Below are 25,349 nucleotides of genomic sequence, written 5' to 3' on the forward strand. Positions count from 1 at the left end.
GAAATCATGCATCACTCAACATATTAACCACACTCCTTTTAGCGATGTCTAAACAAGATAAAGGATAATACTTGCTCTAACCGATATGCAATAATTTCTTTGGTGAGTATGCATGTATTGTTGGCCTTTATATTAATAACCCAAATGGCATACCATAATCTGTTCAAACTTATATGTGCAAGAGCCGAATAAGGTGATTATAACCATTTATATTTTATATAACCCGATGCACAAATAATTAATAACTTCCAACTCAAATCATGTTACAATTTATACTTCACAAGGATAATCATTAACCAAATATAAACATATATCCGAATTCACATGTATTTTATTTTTACATGAAGCATAGCCGAATCATTTTAACCATGAGTAACATAACAAGCATAAATCATACTTATGGATATACCATGGCCGATTGCTTCATGAAGTTGCTAAAACCTACCTTTTTCAAATTCTCACACACACTCTATCATCTTCATACCTCACCAACACAGCATCAAACATCCACCAAGAAGACAACACCCATGGCCGAGTATCATCTCCCTCACATAGCAAAGATTTAAACCATGGGCTAGTTAGAACTCAAGCTAACAACTAAAAACATGCATGAATCTCATGGCACAACATCAAACTTACCTTAACCTAGATACAAGTACGGCCGACCTCTTCCTATCCTCTTCCAAGCCGAACATGAAGCAAGAGCTCATTCCTTCTCCCTTAGAACTTTCGGCCAAAAGAAATGGAAAAGGATGGACACTTTTTTTTTCTTTGTTTTCATCATATTCCCTTTCATTATTTTATTACCATGCCCCTTATTTTATTTTTCCTAACATACATCACTAACATAACATGTTTGTGACATGTTTCCACCCATAGCATGGCCGGCCACTATGCTTTAATTTGGCTAATTTGACATGCAAGGACAAGCACTTTCCCACATATATTAATAGGCCACTTTAACACTTGCCTAGCATATTTCTAAATTGTCTCACATAAGTCCCTACTAATAAATTTCACATACACTGACCAAATTAAAGTATGGAACTATCACACAAGCATTTACGCACATCATAAACACATAATAAAACCTTTAATTATTTATAAGACTCGGTTTCATGGTCCCGAAACCACTTTCCGACTAGGGTCAACTTAGGGCTGTCACACAATTGTTGCTCTAAATGGTTGAATAACACCCCATTTCCAAGGGAAGAAATTGGCACAAGAGCAAGGGAATTGAAATGGAAAAATGAGAGAAAAGAATGAGGGAGGAGAGAGTGTTGCGAAATGAATGAGGAATGAATGAGATGCTTTGAATGATCAGCCAAGGGGGGCTTTTATAGCTGAGTGTGGCAGCTGAAATTTGCTAAAAATAGTAGCTAAGAGCCACCCCTTTATGTGGCAAGTTGATGCTTTCAACTTTGCTCAAAATGGCGTGGGGCAATCCAAAAATCCATCAATTGTGGAGGGGTTTGAATGCAACTTTGACAAGAATTCAAGGCCTTCTTTGCAGCTTATTATCAGCTAATAAGCTGTTTGGGTCAGCATATGGCCGTTTTGGGCTGCCCAATCTTTGGCCTGTTCACTTCAATAGGTTCGGTTCAACTGGACCATTTTTTCCATAATTAATTAATATTAATTTATTTAGCCCAAATTAAATTGGGTATAAATTAAAATTAATTATATTATGAATTAATACACATAATTGGACCATCTTAGGCTGGAAATTAATTCTCCTTGATACTTCAAATTGCTTCTTGGTTTTGTGCTTCAAGTAGTGTCTACCGAGCCATTTTTTACCCTTTGCGCAATTCTGTCGAAAATAACCAATTACTCATTAATTAACTAAAATCATTTATATATAGTATAATTTAATTATTTTTCGACAAGAATTTAATTGAAACGTATGATTTTAAGCTAAAAGGTATGTAAAAATGCGTAAATTTTCGTGTTTCCACACCCTCAAACTTAATCCATTGCTCATCCCGAGTAATGCACAAATTGTGAAAAGAATTTCTCGGAAACATCTTTGAGAAACTCCTTCAGAACAACATTTTTCCCAAAATTATGAATTTAATATACTTATGCTAAAAGACAAGAAATTTGATAGTTATGCTACTTATGTATACATATTGTTCAAATTAATCTCAACAACTGTTGATCAACCGTAATTTATACATATTTTATCCCATGCTTAGCACATTTATGGATGGTTTCTCCTTAGATTTGGTGAATTCGATGCTCCTAATCCTTTAATTTCATGTTTTATACTTAGGTGAGCATAGGAGAGTAAAAAGAGCGAGAAACGAGACGAAAACAGAGAAAATAGACCACATGGGAAATCAACACGGCCTAGATTTCCTCATACGGGCGTGTCACACGGTCGTGTCCATTTGGCAGATCGAAGCACGACTTACACGGGCAGACTACATGCCCGTGCCTATTCAACAGCCTTGACCACGGGCTGGAGTAATCAGACACGAGGGTGTCATACGGGGCGTGTCCCTATCGAGCCCAAGTATAGCCCTATTCGGAAAAGGCCACTTTTGAGGACTCTTAGGCATTCTAAAGCCTATTTAAACACCAGAGGAGGCACTTAGAACAGACACGCGGAGTAGGAAGCAAGGAATTATGTAAGGGAAGCCGATTGGTCCATCTTAGAAGCTGGATTCATTGTCAAGACTAAATATCTCCCTTCAATTTCCATTCAGGGGTTTTTGGTTTTCTTTATGTTTTGTAATCATTATTCTTCTGAGATGTTTTATTTTATAATTATGAACTAAACCCCCTAAATACCTAAGGGGAATAAAACCTAAGACAGATCTTGTTACTATTATCGGAATTGTATGATAAATATTTGACTTGTTCTTAATTATGTGTTTTTAATTCTTGTTTTAATATTCCAAGATATTGATTCAAGTTAATGCTCTTATTCAGAGGAGGAAAATACCCTATCTAAGAGTAAATTTGTCATAATTAAGCGGAGTTGATTGCACGCCTTGATTAGGGTGAAACCTATTAAGGGGATCCATAGATCGAGTTAATGCAACACAAGGCGTTAATTAGAAAGATATTTCAATTAAATCAACCTACGGTCAGATGTTATTAGTCTCGAGAGATATAATAATATAACTTAGGGATTTCTACGAATCAAGTCAAATGAATAAATCGTCTGATTCAGATTCAAATAACAAGTGAAGTCTAGGTGGATTTTTCCTTGGGTATTGTCTTAATCAATCAAATTTTCCCAAAAGCTTTTCCCCAATTTCTCTCTGTGCATTCTTAGTTTAGTTAATTAGTTTAGATAAACAAACCCTTTATTTTACGCTAGATAATAAAAAGAAAGTAATTACTAGTACTCTTGGTTCCTTTGGGTTCGACAATCCTGTCTTGCTAAAGCTATACTACTGTTCGATAGGTACCCTTGCCTTCATCGTGAAAATAGTTAGTTTCAAGAATGATTAATTATAAGTTTTTAAAACCTGTCGTGAATATAACGTACCAAGTTTTTGGCGCCATTGTCGGGGATCTAGGATATTAGGAACACTCGATTTTTATTACTTTAGCCATTCTATTTTATTTTCAATTTAAATTTTTATTTTCTTTTCTAATTTTTCTTTTATTCGTTCTTGGCAGGTTTTTATAGTGTATGACTAGAAGAAACCCGTCAGGACCATTACTGTTTGATAGTGAGATCGATTGCACATTTCGCAGAAACTGCAATTGCTGCTAATTAGAGTCCTACTCCACGTACTATGTATGATTATGCTAAACCTTCTTTAACAAGAACTGAATCGAGCATAGTTAGGTTTGCTGTTGCTGCAAATAATTTTGAATTGAAACCTAACACCATTCAAATGATCCAACAGTTTTTTCAGTTTGATGGTTTATTGGACGAGGGTCCCAACACTCACTTGGTAAATTTCTTAGAGTTTTACGACACTTTTAAAATCAAAGGCATTTCTGATGATGCCATTCGCCTTAGGTTGTTTCCCTTTTTGTTGAGGAATAAGAATAAACAATTGTTGAGCTCGTTACGACTAGGGTCAATCACTACTTGGGAACAAATGACCGAAAAGTTTTTAAAATATTTTCCGCCAGCTAAAACAACCAAATTACATAATGATATCTCCTCTTTTGTGCAGATGGATTTAGAAACACTCTACGATGCATGGGAGAGATACAAGGATCTGTTGAGAAGGTGCCCTCACCATGGGTTACAGCCCTGGCTACAGGTTCAAACGTTTCACAATGGCCTGAATCCTTCGACTAGACAGATGATCGACGCAGCCGCTGGTGGAACTATAAATAATAAGACACCTAAGGATGATTATGAATATATAGAAGAGATGTCACTGAATAATTATCAGTGGCAAGTCATGAGGAAAAAGGCAACGAAAATAGCTGGCATTTTTAACGTCGATCAGTCACCATGTTCTCTAATCAGGTAGAACTTTTAATAGAAAAATTAACGATTTTCTTGGTTTTTCACAGGTTCATCCAGTAATGCAGTGCGAAGCAAGTGGAGGTGGATCCAACATGGAGAATGAGTAGTTAAAGTACATGGGTAATAATCCTCGATCTCAGAATAATCCTTATAGTAATACTTACAAGCAGGTTGGAGGAAGCACCCAAATTTCTCATGGGGAAGCCAAGGGAATCAGAGACCACCACCTCCACCCTTCCAACAACCACCCTCCCAACAAGAGAAAAAGCCAAACTTTGAGGAGATGCTAACAAAATTCATCTCGGTGTCAGAAACTCGTTTTTAGAATACTGAGGCAGCACTTAAGAATCAACAAGCATCGATTCAAGGGCCAAAAACTCAGATAGGTCAGCTCGCTAAATTGATATCTGAACGACCACAAGGTAGCTTGCCGAGTAACATTGAATCTAACCCAAGGGAGCAACTGAATGCAATTACCATTCAAGATGAGGAAAGGTTAGTTGCAGCTGAACCAGAACCGAGGCAAAAAATTGTGTTAAGTAAAGGTAAAGGTGAGGTGGACCAGAATGACCAGAAACTGGTAAGTAAAGAGTACAAACCTCGTGTGTCGTATCCTAACGCGATAAGGAAAGACTGCACAGACGAATAATTCAGTAAATTCCTTAAATTATTAAAGAAGTTACATATTAACTTACCGTTTATTGAAGCTCTTTCGCAGATGCCAAACGCAGTCAAATTCCTAAAGGAACATTTAACAAATAGGTAGAAGTTGGATGAGGCATCGCATGTAGAGCTAAATGCGGTTTGCTCAGCCATACTACAAAATAAGCTGGCCAACAAATTAAAAGATCCAGGGAGTTTTACGATTCTCTGTTTAATTGGTAGCCTAGATGGTAATAATGCTTTGGCGATTTAGGAACTAGTATCAATGTTATGCTTTACAAAATGTTTAAGCAACTAGGTCTTGGGAAACCCAAACAAACTAGAATGAGTATTCAATTAGCCGATGAAACAATTAGATTTCCTAGGGAGATTATTGAAGATGTACTCGTTAAAATTGACAAATTTATATTCCTAGTTGATTTTGTTGTTCTAGACATAGAGGAAGATAGTAACGTTCCTTTAATTTCAGGGAGGCCCTTTTTAGCAACTGCTAAAACAATAATTGATGTTGGCATAGGTGAATTCACACTTTGTGTGGGAGATGAAACAATCACCCTTCAAGCTCGTAATAAGAGTAACATATCAAAACTTGAAGATGGTTGTATAAATCATTTTACTAAAACTGATCATGTGGTGAAACCTACTTTGCAGGAAATAATTTCGAAGAACCTACATGAGCCATGTTCAAGCAACAACAAAGAACCTATCTATGAAGAACGAAGGCTACAAATCAAGGAACTAGATGAATGGCGGACACATAAACTGAGGACACACGATAAACGAAAACCACGCTATGACGATCTCAATGTCACACCAAATCAACTTAAGGAAGAGACAAAGTACTACTAGATGCAGCAGACCCTCATATTGCCACTTCTGAACCTAATGGAGCAAACTCTCTTACGGTACTCAGTATTTTCCCATATGGTACAGTCGAGGTAATTCATCCCAAATTCCGTACATATAAGGTAAACAGTACTCATCTTAAACCTTATGTTGATAAAATTGATAGCAGGGACGAGGAGTGTAAACTCCTCACACCACTATGACCATGCACCAGAAAGATAAGTTGAGCTTAGACTATAAATAAATGCTTCTCGGGAGCAACCTGAGCACTAATGATGATAACTTCTTTAAAAAATTTACTTTTAACATCTAATCACTAACTAAGTCATTGAAACACAGGTTCTCTAATCCACACGGCAGGGCACATGGGCATGCCTTGGGCCGTGCCTACACCACGAGAGGAGACACGGGCGTGCGTTACGGTCGTGTGAAAATAGGGCAAAATTTTTCCTTAGCAATGGATACTATAAGTGGCCACGGCCGTGCGACGTGGCTGTGGGCGAGTCTGTCAAACCAACACGGGCGTGCGACACGCCCGTGTCTAGGAACCGTGGTTGAAATTGAGAATTTAGCACTGTCATACGACACACCCGTGCCCACCACCCGTGCTCAAGACTGATAAAACAACATGGGCGTGCACAATGGAACACGAGAGTGGGAGAAGCGAATGAAGCAGGACACGGTCGTGCGACACAGCCGTGGGCAACAACGCGTCCAAAGAGCACGGGTGTGTGCAAGTCTCAAACTCGCCCAAATTTAAAAAAATTGTGAAACACACGGGAAAAAATTAGGGCACACGGGTGTGCCCCACGGCCTTGTGCCCCAAAATCTATATTAACCCCTCACTATTCATCATTCCCTTCCTCCAAAATCCCTAACCCTAGCCACTACAACTTCACACGCCCTACCTGTCATGCCCGTGCGCCGACCATAACATCACTTTTGACGATCCAAAGCTCCCCCTCTTGCATTTGTTCATTTTTTCCCTCTATTTTCTTTATTCTTTTACTTATTTCATGATATTTTGTTTTATTTTGAGCAAATAGTCATAGTTATCATGATGGAAATTTGCAATGTTAGTCAATACATTTTGCTGCATTCATCCATTTTTCTTGTTTCCATAGATTTCATGCTTACCCATATACATTCATTCACTAGATATTTCCATTAGCATTACTCTCGTAGTCCTTTTCATAGTAATGACGCACTTTATCTTATTGGGTTTTTTTTAGCATAGTTGTTCTTTCGTACTTGACTTCTAGGAAATATCTCTATTAATTTTACCATACATATTTTTCCATGCTATTTTTGGTGAGTAATTTTATTTTTATTTTGACTTGTCATTGCAGGAATACTATGTCAACCTCATGTGGCAAGAAGAATGCCGTCCCCGCTTCAAAGAAAAGGAAATAAGCAACATCCTTCTTGAGTCCTGTCGCTGAGATCCGTCACCCTTTCCTCTAGTTCTCATTGGGACCCCAGGAGTAACTATTTCAGATATTACGGGCCCGAACCCTAGGTGTGGGCCGCTGTATTGACTGGGCCGCACTCGAACAAATTTATATGGCTGACGTGGTCTGAGCCCTCTGACGACTGGACCGTGGGGGCTATTCTTTGAGATCATCGAGCCGACATACCTCGAGTTCACAATGGAATTCTGCTCGACCTTCCATCTTCAAGTTGTCATGACAAACTTCGACGATCCTAGAACAGTCCAGTTCCGCCTTGGTGGTCTAGTGCGCTAGTTAAGCGTACCAGAGTTTGGAATTGCACTAGGGCTGTACACGAAGGAGTTCATGGACGACAACGAACTCAACACCCTCCATCACCACATCCATTACTCTCTCTCAAAGTGCTAGAAGGACCTCGTCCCTGTCTCAGCCACCTATGATCCTAGCTGCTCTAAGGCGTCGACCCTTGCCCCATCCCTGCGATACCTACAAGCCATCTTGTCCCACACTCTGACAGGACAGGGAGAGAGCACCAGCATCGCCAACACTCACGACGCTTATTTCTTGTAAAGCATGGAGAACAGGCACGTCTTCGACCTTGCCTACTTCATTTCCCTCACCATTTGCCATCAGACGGAGCGACATAGGAGATGAGTCATCTCTATCGGGCCCTATATGACTCAATTGGCTCGGTACTTTGGGCTCCTCAACACAGTGGCACAATCATCCTCCCTCACTCTTATCGGTAAGATGTCCCTACAGGGCATCTCGAGCATGCTACATATGAGGATGATCGAGAAACGATGTGGCACCCACCCTCCTCAGTACTGCCTCATCCAGTCCACCGAGGAGGAGGACCCAGAGGACATTACAGATGATGTCCCTCCACATCATGAGGACCCACCATCTCAGCCACCACCCATCCATCATCCAGTTCAGGCAGCGGCTTCATACTCTGACATCTCTGAGAGCCTTACTCGATTTAAGCAACAGTGTTTTCAGCATTTTGATCACATTGATGCTACTCTTCATCAGATTTGTCAGCACCTTCCCAGCTCATCGCCACCACCACCTCGCGAACCATCCGACGATGACGATGTTTAAAAACTTTTTATTTATTATTTTTATTTTCACTTTTATCTTTATTTATCTTCTTTAAGTACTTCTTATTTCATTTTCCTTTAATATTAGTTTAATTTTAGTTTTTACAATTTTTATTTTTGACTATTTTATTATGAGTAATTATGCTTCCTTATATTTCCTAAAGAGTTCCTGATTTTATCACAGCCATAAAGAGCTCCAAAGCTCATCATCAAATATGAACTAAAAACGCCACTGGCAAAGGTTCTCTACGACTGCCATGTCCTGCTTGACCACGACCATAACTACTACCAGATATAATACTCTTTTGGCGCAGGACTTATGGACTAATGAACCTCTACCACCACCAGAGTATCCTCCTCTACTCTCATCATTGCCTTGGCCAAATATTCTCCATAATTGCAATTCAAGGAGTTCATTCAATATTTAGGAAGTTTCACCTCTCTCCCTATCTTAAGATTATATATCTATATTTTTCAAAATATGCATCATTATACATTGAGGGCAATGTACATCTTAAGTGTGGGGGTATTTTATATCATCATTAAAAATCCCTAAATTTTGTCTTATTCTCACGTGAATCACTCATATCACTATTAGAATGAATTTTAATTAATTTTGATTTTTATTGATATATCTTGAATTAAAACGTAGGCATTTATGTATTGATTGTTTAAACTTTAAGACATTAGGGAATCAAGCATGATAAGTTGATTTTAAAGAATTAAAAACTTTTAGGCTGCTTCCCTAAGTTTAGGTATTATCTTGAGTTGAAATTCACAAGTTTAAACATCAAAAAGCCATAATTTTTGTGAGATCTTGAGCCTTTAGAGCATATTTTATTTTTTTCATGCTCACTTTTATTATGAGTGTGTCAGTATTGATTTGTTATTCTAAAACTTGCTTGATTATGTATGTCAAGACCACACCATTTGATTTGATATGTCAAGATGATAAAGGCACTTAGGTTTAACCCACTCACTCCAAAAAAGCCTACCTTCATAATTAACCCTTAGTGAACCCCTTTGAGCCTAACAAACCATCAATTAATTTACCCTCAATATTAACCCCTAATTTGATCCCTTTTTTTGTCGAGATTTGATTTGAACTAATTGCTTAGCTATGTTTTATTCTTCACTGCAACAATTAAGTTCTATGTTATCTGACTTGTTCTTAAAAAAAATCTTTACACACATATTTGTAGTAATTCGTCATTTTTTGAGCTTGAGTGTTAATTCCATATTTTGGGAAGAAGCTCACTTGTATTCAATTAATAATTAGTTATTTTTCTACTTAGGTGATTTCTTCAATTCAATCTCGATTCTAACCTTTTCCTTCAGGTTGTAACCACCCCCTAACCAAAGCGACATTATAACCATTTAAAGACCTTTTTAATTGATGTATCATCTCAATATATAGTGGTGGAGATTTGATTTTTATGCAAGCCTATGGTAATAACTTTTCATATTGACCAATGAGTGCTTTATTTGATGTCCTTAAACACCTCGAGTGATTTCACTGAATCTTTAGTAAGGATGTTAAACTCTATGATATTTTGATCAAAGGTGATTACTTAGATGAGGGGGGACACCTATGTTTTCATGATAAAATGCTCAACTTGGAATGTTTGAAACTTTTGATGCACTTTTAGTTGAATTTTCAATGTATGATTACATATGGATTATGTTGAGATATTATTGATAGGGATTATAAATTGAGAAGAATTTATTTTGATTGTGAGTTGAGGATTTTGCTTGAGGACAAGCAAACGCTTAAGTGTGGGGGTATTTGATAAACCATAATTTATACATATTTTTATCCCATGCTTAGCACATTTATGGATGGTTTCTCCTTAGATTTGGTGAATTTGATGCTCCTAATCCTTTAATTTCATGTTTTATACTTAGATGAGCATGGAAGAGTAAAAAGACCGAGAAACGGGTTAAAAACGGAGAAAATGGACCCACATGGGAAATCAACACGACCTGGACTTCCTCACACGGGCTTGTCACACGGCCGTGTCCATTTGGAAGGATCGAAGCATGACTTACACGGGTAGACTACACGCCCGTGCCTATTCAAGAGCCTTGACCATTGGCTAGAGTAATCGCACACAGGTGTGTCACACAAGGCATGTCCCTACTGAGCCCAAGTATAGCCCTATTCAGAAAAGGCCACTTTTGAAGGATCTTATGCATTCTAAAGCCTATGTAAACACTGGAGGAGGCACTTAGAATAGACAAGCAGAGTAGGAAGCAAGGAATTACTCAAGTGAAGCTGATTGGTCTACCTTAGAAGCCGGATTCATCATCAAGACTGAAAATCTCCCTTCAATTTTCATTCAGGGGTTTTGGGTTTTCTTTATGTTTTTTATTCATTATTCTTCTGAGATGTTTTCTTTTATAATTATAAACTAAACCCCCTAAATACCTAAGGGGAATGAAACCTAAGACAGGTCTTGTTACTATTATCTGAATTGTATGATAAATATTTAACTTGTTCTTAATTATGTGGTCTTAATTCTTTTTTTAATATTCCAGGATATGGATTCAAGTTAATGCTCTTATTCAGAGGAGGAAAATACCCTATCTAAGAGTAAATTTATCTTAATTAAGTGGAGTTGATTGCACGCCTAGAGATAGGGTGATAAGATTTTGCCAGATTAGGGTGAAACCTAATAAGGGGATCCATAGATTGAGTTAATGCAACACTAGGGCGTTAATTAGAAAGGGATTTCAATTAAATCAACCTAGGGTTAGACGTTATTAATCTCGAGAGAGATAATAATATAACTTAGGGATTTCTACGGATCAAGTCAAATGAATAAATCGTCAGATTCAGATTCAAATAACAAGTGAAGTTTAGGTGGATTTTTCCTTGGGTATTGTCTTAACCAATCAAATTTTCCAAAAAGCTTTTCTCCAATTTCTCTCTATGCATTCTTAGTTTAGTTAATTAGTTTAGATAAACAAATCCCTTTTATTTTTAGGCTAGATAATAAAAAGAAAGTAATTACTAGTACTCTTGGTTCCTTTGGGTTCAACAATCCAGTCTTGCTAAAGCTATACTACTGTTCGATAGGTACACTTGTCTTCATTGTGATAATAGTTAGTTTCAAGAATGATTAATTATAAATTTTTAAAACCTGTTGCGAATATCACGTACCAACTATTCTGATAGCAGAAATTAGACTAAATGCTTCCTAATAAAGTCATGTTAAACCTTACGTATGTAATTTTATTCCCTTAATTCAAGATTAAGCTGCAATCATTAAATTTAACTTATGTCTTCATATATTGTATGTAGCAATTTCTCTCCACTAATATAGGTAGCATTGGAACTTTTGAATCAATATGTCTTTGACAAGGTTATTACGTGGCTAGGCTTAAGGGTAGGTAAAAGATAGATTATTTTAGGCTTTTAAACTATAGACTCAGCTTGTATCAGACCTTCGAAATAATCACCTTCAATACACCAATTGTCTTTGCTTTCATCTACTCTTTTGTACATTCTCTTTTAGGTACATATGCTTTTTTTTTTCAATCTACACGAGCATTTTCCTAAATGTACCATAATTTTAAGAGCATTTCATGCTTCTTTTCAACTCCCCCAAACTTATTTTCAATGAATACTTGGAATAGTATCGAATCTAGTGTTTGGGACAATTTTGAAATAGTTAAGAGAGAAGTGATGGCTAAATTTGCAAGGGTTCAAATAAAATTAGGCCATATAGTCTCAAAATTGGGTTTCAAAGGATAAAAATTTCATCATGGTTGGCTTGAAAGGCTCAAACGGTCCAAACAAAATTTGCCTAAATCATTTCCAACATTTCATGCTTCCTAGGATTTTGCCTCAAGAAACTACTAAGTCAATTATAAAGACTTAAACTTTCATGCACGCCTAACTTTCGTAAGGAACTAAAATTTTATGGTGTGATTTGCATGGTTACATTTATATCATTATTAAACTAACATAACAATTCATTGAAATAATAAAACTTTATTTATACTAAAGTTTAGCATACTTAACAAAATTTCAAATTATTGAACAAAATATATCCTAATCATAATTAACAGAAAAATTTATTTTGAGTGGAAATAATTCAAATTTTTGGTCTCCCAAACTTAAAATAAACAACGTCCTCATTGTTTAAAGTGAATAGATACTATACATCAGGTAGGATTCTAGAAAAGAGGAGGTGAGTCAATTTGACTACTTAAGTACCAAGCTCTTTTCTAAACCCAATCCTAGACATGTATATACCCATTGCCACACTTTATACTTCGTGACTTGCTCAAATTTTATTACTGATTTTCCTCTTTTAATTTAAAATAAAAAAAATCCTTATTACCTTAATCCTAAAATGACCTAAGAATAGAAATAAAATAAAGTTAAGATCCCCCCTTTATTAATTTGCAGACCCTTCCGAATTTGACTCATCTTTTGCTCCATCACTATCGCCTATGCATGAATTGCTTCGCTCCTTCTTTGATAATGGACTCCATGGTTCAAATATAAAATTTGGAAATTCAGGCACCAAAATAAATGGGTCTTTGTAAATTTTATTAAGAGCACTTCTCATCGAGTCATCCTTTATTTTTGAGTATCTCTAGTAAGCTTGTTGCTGCCATTGCATATGCTGCATTATGTCCATCAACTTTGACAGTTCATCTCGAAGATCTGGGCTAGGCGGTTGAGCTCTAAATATTGAAGTTTCGTCATCGGGCTCAATTTCTAGTTCTATTGGTTCCACCTTATCAGGGACTTCAGCCGATTGTATTAGCTCGATCTTTGTGGGATCTTCTTCCTCTTCATCAGGATCCTCACTTTCTTCAACTCACTGCTGTAGAACAAAATCTCCAGCTACTCGGTAAAGGTCCCAATCTGTGATTGTGCCCTGACTATACCCTATCTTCTTTACGTTTGCAAGAATCTCAGCTTTTAAGCACAAAATTGTTATCGTAAAGGGGAAGTAAGCGGGGCCAGAACATCTAATGGTACAATTCCTCATCTCTCGTAAGATGATTTTTCCCACAACAATGGTCTTTCCAGTTAAAATTGAATATAATAAGACTATTCGCTCTAATGAGATTGTAGTCCCATGCGAACTAGGCATAAGGCTGGTACGGATGAAATAGAACCATACCTTTGCTAGTGGTGTCAAAGATTCTCTTCGACAAGTATGGATTGTTTACTTTGACACAATCCACTTAGAACCTGGAACTGTAAGTTTCTCAAGAATTTCTTACAAATTTTCAAGCTTGATGTTGCTCATCAAAGAAGAATATTCATCGTTTTTGAAATTAAGTAATTCAAAGAACTCATTAATAGCATTTGAACTTATTGGTACCTTGATTCTGTGAACTGGAACTTCTGTCAAATCGCTTGAGGTTATATTCGTGTAGAATTCACGCACTAGTTCCTCATCCATACTAGGCCTCCTTTCACAAAATAATTCCCAATTGAGGGCTTCAGCAACTTGACGAGTACATGCCATAAAGTTTGTAGTTTTTCTTTCAAAGTGAAGCCTTTCTCTGGATGCATCTCTTGATTTTTGAAGATACTCTTGTATCTTGCTTTGGCTTCTTCACAATGGAATTTGTTTTGTGTTTCATCAATTTGAGCACAAGCACAAGTTCTCTTGCGAGGCACTATTAACTTGAACAAAAGATGGGAAAATTTATTTTCTCAAAAATTTAATTCACAAAATTTATTAATAATTCAGTAAAGTAAAAAATTAAATAATTGAATCAAATGAAAATTTGGGAGAAAAAAATTGCCTTACCATCTTTTTTTATAAAACTCAGAACTCCTAAAAATAATTAATAAAGAAAAGAGGTCAATTTAAGGTGGGTTGGAAGATTTCAGCTAAGGGTCTTGGTGTAGGTGTGTGCCGCACAAGTGCCAGACAGCAAGCAGACTCGTCAAGTAGGTACACGAAGTGGGACTGCTTGGCGTAATGAGCTGTAGGGGTAGCAGGCCGCAAAGCTGAGTGGGCAACAGCTTAGGCGCACGCACGGTGGAGTTGGAGCAGATGTAGCGCCAAGGTGCGAGCATAGTGAGTACTGGAGCTGGTCGTGCGTAGGTGCTGGAGCAGGACGAGGCGCACAATGTAGCACGCGATGGGGGTAGGTGTGCTCAGTGTGTGCGATAGAGCTGGGCTGCTGGGTGCTTGCTGGCCGAATGGCTGCTAGGGTAGGGGCTTGCGGCACTTTAAGGGTTTTGGTGCTTGGGATTTTTAGTGATGAATGAATTGAGAAGGTAGTATTTATAATGAATGAAATAGGACTTAAAGTAGAATTCTTAGAGAAATTTAATAATTAAAAACTCTAAGTTCTAATTTTAATCCGAGTTAGCAACAATTAATAATTAAATATATGCATATTAAATTATTAATGCTATTAATTTATTTAAACAAAAATGAGATATGATTAAAACTAATCTTAATTCTATGCTAAATTGATAAAAATTAATATATAAATTATAATAGATATAATTATATATTAAAGATTATCATCTTATTATTATTAAAAACTTATCAAATAAAAAATGATGAAATTAACACTAATCCTAACTCTATATAAAGTTGATAATAATTAATATATGTTATAATAGATATAATTATATATTAATAATTATCATTTTTTTAATTAAAAACATTTATTCTAGAAACCTTTTAAAAATATTTACAAAAAAAAGCTTCTAGTTTTTATTATTTACGAAAAAGAGCAGCCAAATTTTGAAAATAATTCAATTAAGTCCCTAGACTTAATGAAAATTTGAAATTGAGTTGCAATTTAAAACTTAGGTCAACATTGACCTCTTTATTTGAAAAACTAAAAATTTATTTTTCTATTTAGGGAATAATTTCTCAAAAATTATGTTAAAATCAATTCCCAGGAAAAATTGGAAGGCTCACAAGCGGTCCCACTTAAGTTCCAATCTCTTAGATAGAATTGATTTAAACATACTAATCTCGAAAATATACCCTAAATCATTTATTAAAAAGAAAATAAAAGAAATTTAAACATCTGATAGAATGAACGAAATTGGATTTCGTTCAGTCTTATCTCCCCAATAATGTTTCAGACGCTGAGCGCTAACTTGAAAATTACATCCCTTACCTTGGAGTTCAACAACTTCGTATGGATAGACATGATGAATCGTAAATGGACCAGACCAATGTGATTTTAGTTTACTTGGAAAGAACTTTAATCTAGAATTAAATAATAAGACTTCCTGACCTGCTTCAAACTCTCGAACTCGAATGTGCTTGTCATGCCATTTCTTAAGTCTCTCCTTGAGTAGTTTGGCATTTTCGTATGAGAACGTTCAAAATTCCTATAGCTCATTGAGTTGGAGCATCCGTTTCTCTTTAGCAAGCTTAAGATTCAAGTTAAGTTGTCGAAGGGCAGATGACAAGCTTTCCCAAAGACCAACATGTAGGGTGACATCCCTAAGGGTGTCTTGTATGATGTCCTGTAAGCCGATAAAACATCATCCAGTTTTTTGGACCAATATCGTCGGTTCGGGCAAACTACCTTCTCAAGTATGCCTTTGATCTCCTTATTTGCTAGTTCAGCTTGCCCATTCATTTGCGGATGGTAAGCTGTAGTGACCTTGTGTTACACTCCATGTTTATCTAGCAACCATTTCAACCACTTGTTCACAAAAATGGGACCCTTCGTCGCTGATAATAGCTCTTGGGGTTCCAAACCATGTGAACATGTGTTTCTGCAAAAACTTTATTACAACCCTAGATTCATTTGTTGGATACGCTTCAGCCTCGACCCACTTAGACACGTAGTCTACAACTACCAAGATGTACTTGTGACCAAAAGACACAGGGAAAGGATCGAGGAAGTTAATGCCCCAAACATTGAATAATTCTACCTCAATGATGTTTGTTCCTGGCATCTCATTTCTATTGGTGACACTTCTGACCCTTTGACATCAATCACAACTCTTTACGTAAGCGTATGCATCCTTGAATAGTGTTGGCCAAAAGAATCTGGCTTGAAATATTTTGGCCGCAGTACAAGTACCTCTGAAGTGTCCTCCACTTGGAGCTGAGTGACAATGGTATAGAATCTTTTGTACTTCATCTTCTACCATACATCTCCTGATCATTTGATCTGCACACTTCTTGAACAAGTATGGTTCTTCCCAGAAACAGTACTCCACATTGTGAAGAAACTTTTTCCTTTGATGATACATCTTATCAATCGGCATCAAACCACAAGCTAAATAGTTAGCAATATCAGCAAACCAAGGGGTATTATGGACATGATTTACCTTTAGTATGTGTTCATTCAGAAATGTTTCTTGAATTGGTAAAAGAGGAGAGTTCCTTTCTTACAGCTCCAATCTAGACAAGTGATCTACTACTTGATTTTCCACTCCCTTTCGATCTTGAATTTCTAGATCAAACTCTTGAAGTAGAAGTACCCATCGGATCAACCTTGGCTTAGCATCTTTCTTAGAAAGTAAGTACTTAATTGTCGAGTGGTCCATATAGACAGTCACTTTTGTACCTACAAGATAAGATCAAAACTTGTCAAAAGAAAACGCAATAGCAAGTAACTCTTTTTCTATTGCCGTATAATTTAGTTGAGCTCCTGTCAGAGTTTGACTTGCGTAGTAAATGGGATGAAAAGCTCTGTTCCTTCGTCGGCCTATAACGGCTCCTATAGTGAAGTCACTCACGTCACACATCAATTCAAATGGCAGATCCCAGTCTGGTGTGACTATTATGGGTGCCATAACTAATTGACTCTTCAAATCTTTGAAAGCCTTTAAGCATTCCTTATCAAACTTGAACGTTGAGTCCTTCTCCAATAATTTGCATAAGGGTTTAACAATTTTAGAGAGTCCTTAATGAATCTCCGATAGAAATCGGCGTGGCCCAAAAAGCTCCTAACACTATTTATAGATGTTGAAGGTGGGAGTTTCTCATTAACATCTACCTTTGCTTTATCTACTTTGATTCCATGTCTCGTTATCCGATGCCCTAGAACAATCCCTTCTCGTACCATGAAATGGCAGTTTTCCCAGTTGAGTACTAGGTTTGTTTCTTTGCATCGCCTTAGTACCTTGGCTAGATTGGCTAGGCAATCATCATACGTATCTCCAAATACTAAAAAATCATCCATAAAAACTTCCAAATACTACTCAACCAGGTCAATAAAAATAGACATCACACATCTTTGAAATGTAGCAGCTGCATTACATAAACCAAATGGCATGCGCCTAAATGCAGATGTACCTTACGGGCAAGTGAATCTTGTCTTGTGCTAATCTTCTGGTGCTACTATAATCTGATTATACATCGAGTATCCATCGAGAAAATAGTAATAATCTCGCCCCGCGAGTCTATCCAGCATCTGGTCAAAAAACGGCAAAGGAAAGTGATCTTTCCTCGTCGCCTTGTACATCTTCCAGTAATCGATGAAAATTCTCCATCCTATAACTGTACTAGTCGGTATCAATTCGTTATTCTCATTTTTAATGACCATGATACCTCCTTTCTTTGGCACGCACTGGACCGGACTTACCCATGAACTATTCGAGATGGGGGTAAATTATACCAGCATCTAACCACTTAATGATTTCTTTCTTTACTACGTCCTTCATGATGAGGTTCAGTCTTCATTTTCCATTGATCGTCCCTTTCTCGCCATCTTCTAGTATGATCTTGTGCATGCATACAGATGGGCTAATACCTCGAATATCAGCTATGTTCCATCCGATAGCCCTCTTGAATTATTTCGACACCAAGATGAGTTTCTCTTCTTACTCAGTAGTTAATTCTGCTGAAACAATCACAGGAAACGTAGAAGAGTTACCTAAATAAACATATTTTAGATGTGAAGGTAGTACCTTGAGTTCTAATTTAGGTGGCTCCTCGATTGACGCTTTTGGTTGGGAATAATACCTTTCCTCTAAATGCAAAGATTCAAAGCGGGATTGCAGCATAAACCCCCTTTGATTAGCTTCTAACAAAGCTAAGTACTCATCCTCCTCTTCATCATTCGGAGGATCTGATTTCAAAATTTGTTCCAAAGGATCCTCCACATAGTTGAGCTCCTTCTTCACTATTAAATCTTCTAAATCAAATACTACATAACAATCATCGATTGTGTCAGGATATCGCATAGACTTAAAAATGTTAAATGCTACCTGATCATCCTGAACACGCATAGTAAACTCGCCCTTCTGCACATCAATAAGGGTCCTTCCGGTTGCTAAGAATGGTCTTCCTAGGATAATTGGCACTCATTTGTCTACTTCAAAGTCTAGGATAACAAAATCAGCAGGGAAGATAAATTTATCTACACGTACCAATACGTCCTCGATTTTTCCTTCTGGATGTGCTAAGGATCGATCTGCTAATTGAAGTGTAACCATAGTAGGTCTAACTTCACCTATCCCCAACTTTCTAAATATTAACATAGGCATCAAGTTGATACTCGCACCGAAGTCACATAGTGCCTTCACACAATATATTGCTTCAATGTTGCAAGGTATGGTAAAACATCCAGGATCCTTCAATTTTGGGGGTAGTTTGTTTTGAAGATATGCACTGTATTTCTTTGTCAGAGCTACCGTCTCAAATTCTCTGAGTCTTCATTTTTGGATAGGATATCCTTCATGAATTTGACGTAGTTCGGCATCTGCTCAAGTGCTTCAACCAACAGGATGCTGATATGAAGTTGCTTGAGTACGTCTAGGAACTTCTTGAATTGAATCTTCTGCTTCTGCTTTTGAAGTCTTTGACGATAGGATGGTGGTGTTTTCTTTACTGGAACTGGTTGATTCATCTTCTGTGTCAATTCTGCATCTGACGAAGTTGTTAGTTGATCAGAATTAGCTATTTTTGAAATTACCTTGTCGGGTTTTACAGATTCTGGTTCCTATAAAAATTGGAATTTCAATGCTCGGTTGAACTTCCTCTAATTCTTTAGCATCAGCTTGCTCCTTTTCAGCCTCAATGGTGTTGGACTCTACTGTCTTTCCACTCTTCAATGTTAATGCTTTGCAATGCTCCTTCCCCGGATTCCTCAGATTTTTCGTATCACCAGGTAAAGCACCTTGTGGTCGGTTCCTGAGTTCAGTTGCAAGCTGGCCCATTTGGTTTTCTAGGTTTTTCAATGTAACTGCTTGGCTTTGGATTAAGGCGTCATTCTTGGCAATGTATGCCTTCAACAGATTTTCTAAGCCATTGGATGGTTTAGCTTAGGTTGGTTTCTGAACTTGTTGGGGAAAACTTGGTGGCTGGGTTGATCTAGGTTGGGCGTAAGTATTACTTATTCCAGCTCCTTGGTTACTCCAGGAAAAATTCGGGTGGTTTCGCCATGATGGGTTATAAAAATTGGATTGCATTCCTTGCCTTCCTTAGTTTTGGTTCTGGTTACCTATGTAGTACATGGATTCCGGGTTTGATGGGTATTCTTTGAACAAATGTCGTTTCTCACAATAAACACAGGCTATATTTTCAAATTGATTTGGTGGTTGTGTTGCAAAACTGTTAGACGCATTAGTAGTAATATATTTAAGCATTGAGGATATTAATGATACCTGATATGCGAGTGAAGTAAGAGCATCTACTTCATGTATTTTAGCAACTCGTCTTCCTGACACTGCTCAGTTGGTTGGCCATTGGAAATTGTTGATGGCAATCCTCTCGATAATTTCATAAGCCTCATTATAAGACATAGAAAGAAGAGCACCATTAGTAGAAGCATCCACTACCATCCTCATGTGAGCATTGAGACCATTATTGTAACACCCCTTACCCGTGTTTGATGTCGGAACAGGGTACGAGGCATTACCGGAATGAATCACTAATCATCGTATAAAAATCGATTCATAATTTCACTCTAATTTAAAACTTTTTCAAACACATTCAAGTTGTCCCTTAAAAAGAGCTTACAAGGCCCATATCATGCTTTAATTCAACCACACACATAGGCAAGCATGCACATTCATAAATTGCATCATTTAATTAATAACATAATCAAGACTATCTACATTAAATAACTTTATACAATAGAGCCCTTCAAATAACATAGGTCAGTATTTTAAGCCAATTCCTAGCAACTTAATAACAATTAAACGAGTCTCCATACATGCCAAAGACTTAAAATACTTTAAAACCTTTATATATCGATCAATAGTTTGATAGTGCGATTTAACCTGCGGCGACCTCCAACTCGAGCTAACATTTGCGACACTATATGAAAAAGGAAAGGAAGGGAGTAAGCATTATAGCTTAGTAAGTAAGTATGTAAAAGTTAATAAACAATACAATATCATACTTTAAACAAAGTCACAATATGTTCCTGGAACATTATCATCACAAACACACATACTTTCACTATTACAATCATTAACAGGTTCAAAATAAGCTGTCTAGCAGAGTACCAGCAACTAAATTATTTCTTTCTGGAGCTACAGAACTCCAAATTACAAATAGTTAGTTTTCCTTGAAACTATATTCACATATACTCTTACCATAAAATTTTCAGAATTTTTGGTCTATCCAATTAGTACAGTTTATTCATTGAAGTTAGCCTTGTTTCACTTCTCAACTGTTCTGACCACTCTTCACTATGAATAAATTTTCTCCTTGTACAGAATTCAAATGATGTTCTTGTTTATTTAATTTGAAACTAGACTCATTAAGGATTGCAAGCATATAAATTATATTCCCTAATTATTTTTTTTACAATTTTTAATGATTTTTCTAAGTCAGAACAAGGGATCACGTAGTCTTTCTGAACCAGTCTCTGAAAACTGAAATATCTCATAATATAGAATTCCTTTGCTTGATCTGTTTCTGTTATATGAAAATAGACTCATTAAGATCTAATTTGATATCTCATTCAGTCTCTGATTCAATTTCTACTATTTTTGGTAAATTTTAGATTCACGTCACTGCAACTATCCAGAACAGTTTTATTGTAAATTTTGATCTTTCACACTTCAATTGTATTCATCACTTTCCCATAACAATCTTTCCAATTTCCAATAACATATCAAGCATATTGCTCATAAGTTACACACGTATATACTTACACTTATCATCACAAAGTCATACACAATTTCATTTAATCAATTTCCCTGTTGAACGCTTCAGAATAACAACAGATACGTGATGGTATCACACACAACCCACCTTTAAATTCGAAGCTCTCTTGTACACATAATGGCCTTCACTTAGCACCACTCATGTGACCTAGCTCCATTGTACACATAATTTTTGCTCTCTTGTACACATGGTGAACACTTAGTACCACCCATGTGACCTAGCCAGTTTATCTCGTAGCTCTCTTGTCTACATGGTGTCCTTCACCTGGAACCACGCATGTGACCTAGCTACATATATCTCGTAGCTCTCTTGTCAACATGGTGTACACATAGTATCACCCATGCGACCTAGCTACATCATAATGTCTCGTAGCTCTCTTGTACACATGATGTGCACTCAGCACCATACATGTGACCTAGCTACATACCCTCTGTATCATCCAATCTTTCTGAAGGTTCAAGTGGGATTTCTCTCCCTTTCTAATGCTTGATTCCATACTTCCAATAGTCAATTATGATTCAAAAATCAGCTACAATACATAAAATATGCTGAAATACAAAAACATAATAAAGATAATGTATTATTTACATACAAACTTACATACTTTCTCATTTCCATGTCGAATTAATATTGAACATTTAAATCATCATAATTATACTTACTTTCAACACCTCGGCAATCATAGTAAATATATCAATTTTACATTGAAACATGCATAAATTAATGCTTATTATACATATGAACTTACCTCGATACTAAAACGGCCATTTTACCAACTTTCCCGATTTTCGATTTTTCTTTTATTCTAGATTCAAATCTCATTTTCCGGGATCTAAAACATCATATTTTACTTTTTAATTAATTTACTATTCAAAGCAATCCTTAACTCAAACTTTTTCAAAATTACAATTTTGCCCCTAAACTTTTGCATATTTACACTTTTGTCCCTAGGCTCGGGAATTAAACTTCATCCTTATTCTTATGTTTTATGACATGCTGATCATTTTTCCCTCTATGGCAACATCAAATTCTCACTCTAACACATAGTTATGAACAATAACAACTTTTACCGATTAAGCCGTTTTACTCATTTTTGCTTAAAACCGCTTAGCAAAAGTTGTTTAACATAATTTCAGCCTTCATATGCTACCATAAAACATCAAAACAAACACATTTCACCTATGGGTATTTTTCCAAATATGAACCCTAGCTTAAATTATTGCTAGAATAAGCTTAATCAAGTTACCGGGATTCTAAAATCGTAAAGAACTTTAAAAACGGGGCTAGAACAGACTTACTATTGAGCTTGGAAAGCTTGAAAACCCAAGCCATGGCTTCCCCCATGCTAATTTCGGCCTCCATGAAAAAGATGAGTCAATTTTGGATTTATTTTCCCTTTTTATTTCTTTTAATTACCTATTGACTAAAATGCCCTTAAGGCCTTTCTTTAAAATTTTGTCCTATTCATGCCCATTTTTGTCCAAACAAAATAAAATGGTCTAATTATCATTTAAGGACCTCCTCTTTAAACCCCCATTTCAATCAAGTACTTATGAATTAGAACACATATTTTGCAACTTTTACAATTTAGTCCTAAAAGTCCAATTAATCACTTTACCAGTAGAATTACTTAACGATATTTTTACACAATATTTTAATCAATAAATAAACCTTAAAAACTTAATAAGAATAAATTTTTTGACTTCGAATTCGTGGTTCTAAAACGATCGTTCCGTTTAGGCCCTAAATCGGGCTGTTACAGCAACTTCTGCAAATAAGCCCTAATAGGCAAATTAAACATGCAATCTATAAAATTTCTTATCAATACTCTAACACATGCATCTAATCACTCGGTAAATCATAAAAATTAATTGAAATAAACTTTTCCATCTCAGATTTGTGGTTTCGTAACCACTATTCCATTTAGGCCCTATTTCGAGATGTTACATTTCTCCCCCCTTTAGGGATTTTCGTCCCCGAAAATCTTACTGGTAAAAAGATTCAATATCTTTTCTCAAAACTTCTTAAACATCTCCAAACAAATTTTCTTCAAAGAAGTACTTTCAAAATCACCCCACTATCAAATTGAAATCTAATATAACTAAGTTTCAACTCGGTATGACCTCTATATTAATCGAAAACTATTTCCAATTCTCACATTTGCTTTCACTTTTCTTTTTTCTTTTTTTAACCAAAAACTCTGCATTCAGCTATTAATACAGCTCAATCATTATTCTTCTGCCTAATTTTTATTATTACTAAATCCACATTATCTCATTCACAATCAAAATTTATTTTTTTTTTAAAAAAAAATCCAGCAATCATATACTTTAAGCATCATACCTGGATGAGTTAATTAACTGAGTCTAATCTTTCTTTAACTGTAACATTTCAGAATTCAGAAAATCTTCATATTAACCTGACATCTTTTCTGCAACTAAGTTCATTTATTAAACCATTCTCAAATGCTATCACATTGACAATTAATCTTATTGGAAGGGGGTGAGGCTGTAACACTTCTAACTTGCCTCTTATATATTCATGCATATAACTTAACACTCATCAATATATATATAATTTGCTTCAAATAACTCAACATGCATATTCATTTTACACAACCCTCCTATCATCTTATACAGACAAATACACTTATACATGCGTTCATAATTCTCAAATAGAATTACTCATAACATTCATTTAATTTCACAAGTTACACTCATAGCATCACACAATTTCCAATCAACATGTACACTTATCATAATATAAACTTTCCCTTCATCTCATCTTTCATATTCCAAGAGAAATTTTTATTCACGACTCATTCATTATCACATAAACATCATGAACTAGTACTCTTACCTTTTACAAGTCGCATTTCATCTTAATATTATCACAGTTATATAATTCACTTTAGACAGACTTACACACGTATTCATATTTTAAAAAAATGCACTCAAACATACATTCCACAAATTTGAGCAAATCTATTTATCACATTCACTTAGTCAAATAAGTTAGACTCATAATATCATGTCAATGTCAAACGAACATGGATGAGTTTATAACGAGGTAAACTTTTGTTTCTTTTCACTTTTCTATATTTCTCCACTTATGTCTATTTCATTTTACACTTGATCTCACACATATCATCACAAGTCACCAAGATCAATTTAAGTACACCAATATATCCACCAAATTATACGAACTTACTTAACACCTTTTTACACTGTCGATGGTAGCTTGGTTGGAAAACACTTCTGTCTCAACAGAACTATTTCATCGGGATCAATAGTTTGATAGTGTGATTTAAAATACTTTAAAACCTTTATATATCGATCAATAGTTTGATTGTGTGATTTAACCTCCGGTGACCTCCAACTCGAGCTAACATTTGCGACACTATAGGAAAAAAGAAAGGAAGGGAGTAAGCATTATAGCTTAGTAAGTAAGTATGTAAATATTAATAAACAATACATTATCATACTTTAAACAAAGTCACAATATGTTCCCAAAATATTATCATCACAAACACACATACTTTCACTATTACAATCATAAACAGGTTCAAAATAAGTTGTCTAGCAGAGTACTAGCAAGTAAATTATTTATTTCTGGAGCTACAGAACTCCAAATTACAAATCTTTAATTTTCCTTGAAACTAGATTCACATATATGTAAGAGTATGCCCAAAGATCAATCACGAGATGGTTATAATAACATAATTGATTTATCATGTTTATTGATATAAGGC

The 25,349-nt window shown here is 36.0% G+C and overlaps 1 non-coding gene across 1 annotated transcript; it reads right to left on the reverse strand.

The window, feature by feature from the left end:
- Positions 1-4,113: 4,113 nt before the first annotated feature.
- LOC121208113 (small nucleolar RNA R71) lies at positions 4,114-4,219 on the reverse strand. Its single transcript, XR_005903100.1, has one exon. It is a non-coding gene; the product is annotated as a small nucleolar RNA R71 (small nucleolar RNA).
- Between the last annotated feature and the right edge of the window lie 21,130 nt (positions 4,220-25,349).

This window comes from Gossypium hirsutum, chromosome A01 (assembly GCF_007990345.1).
Source record: "Gossypium hirsutum isolate 1008001.06 chromosome A01, Gossypium_hirsutum_v2.1, whole genome shotgun sequence".
Taxonomy (NCBI): Eukaryota; Viridiplantae; Streptophyta; class Magnoliopsida; order Malvales; family Malvaceae; genus Gossypium; species Gossypium hirsutum.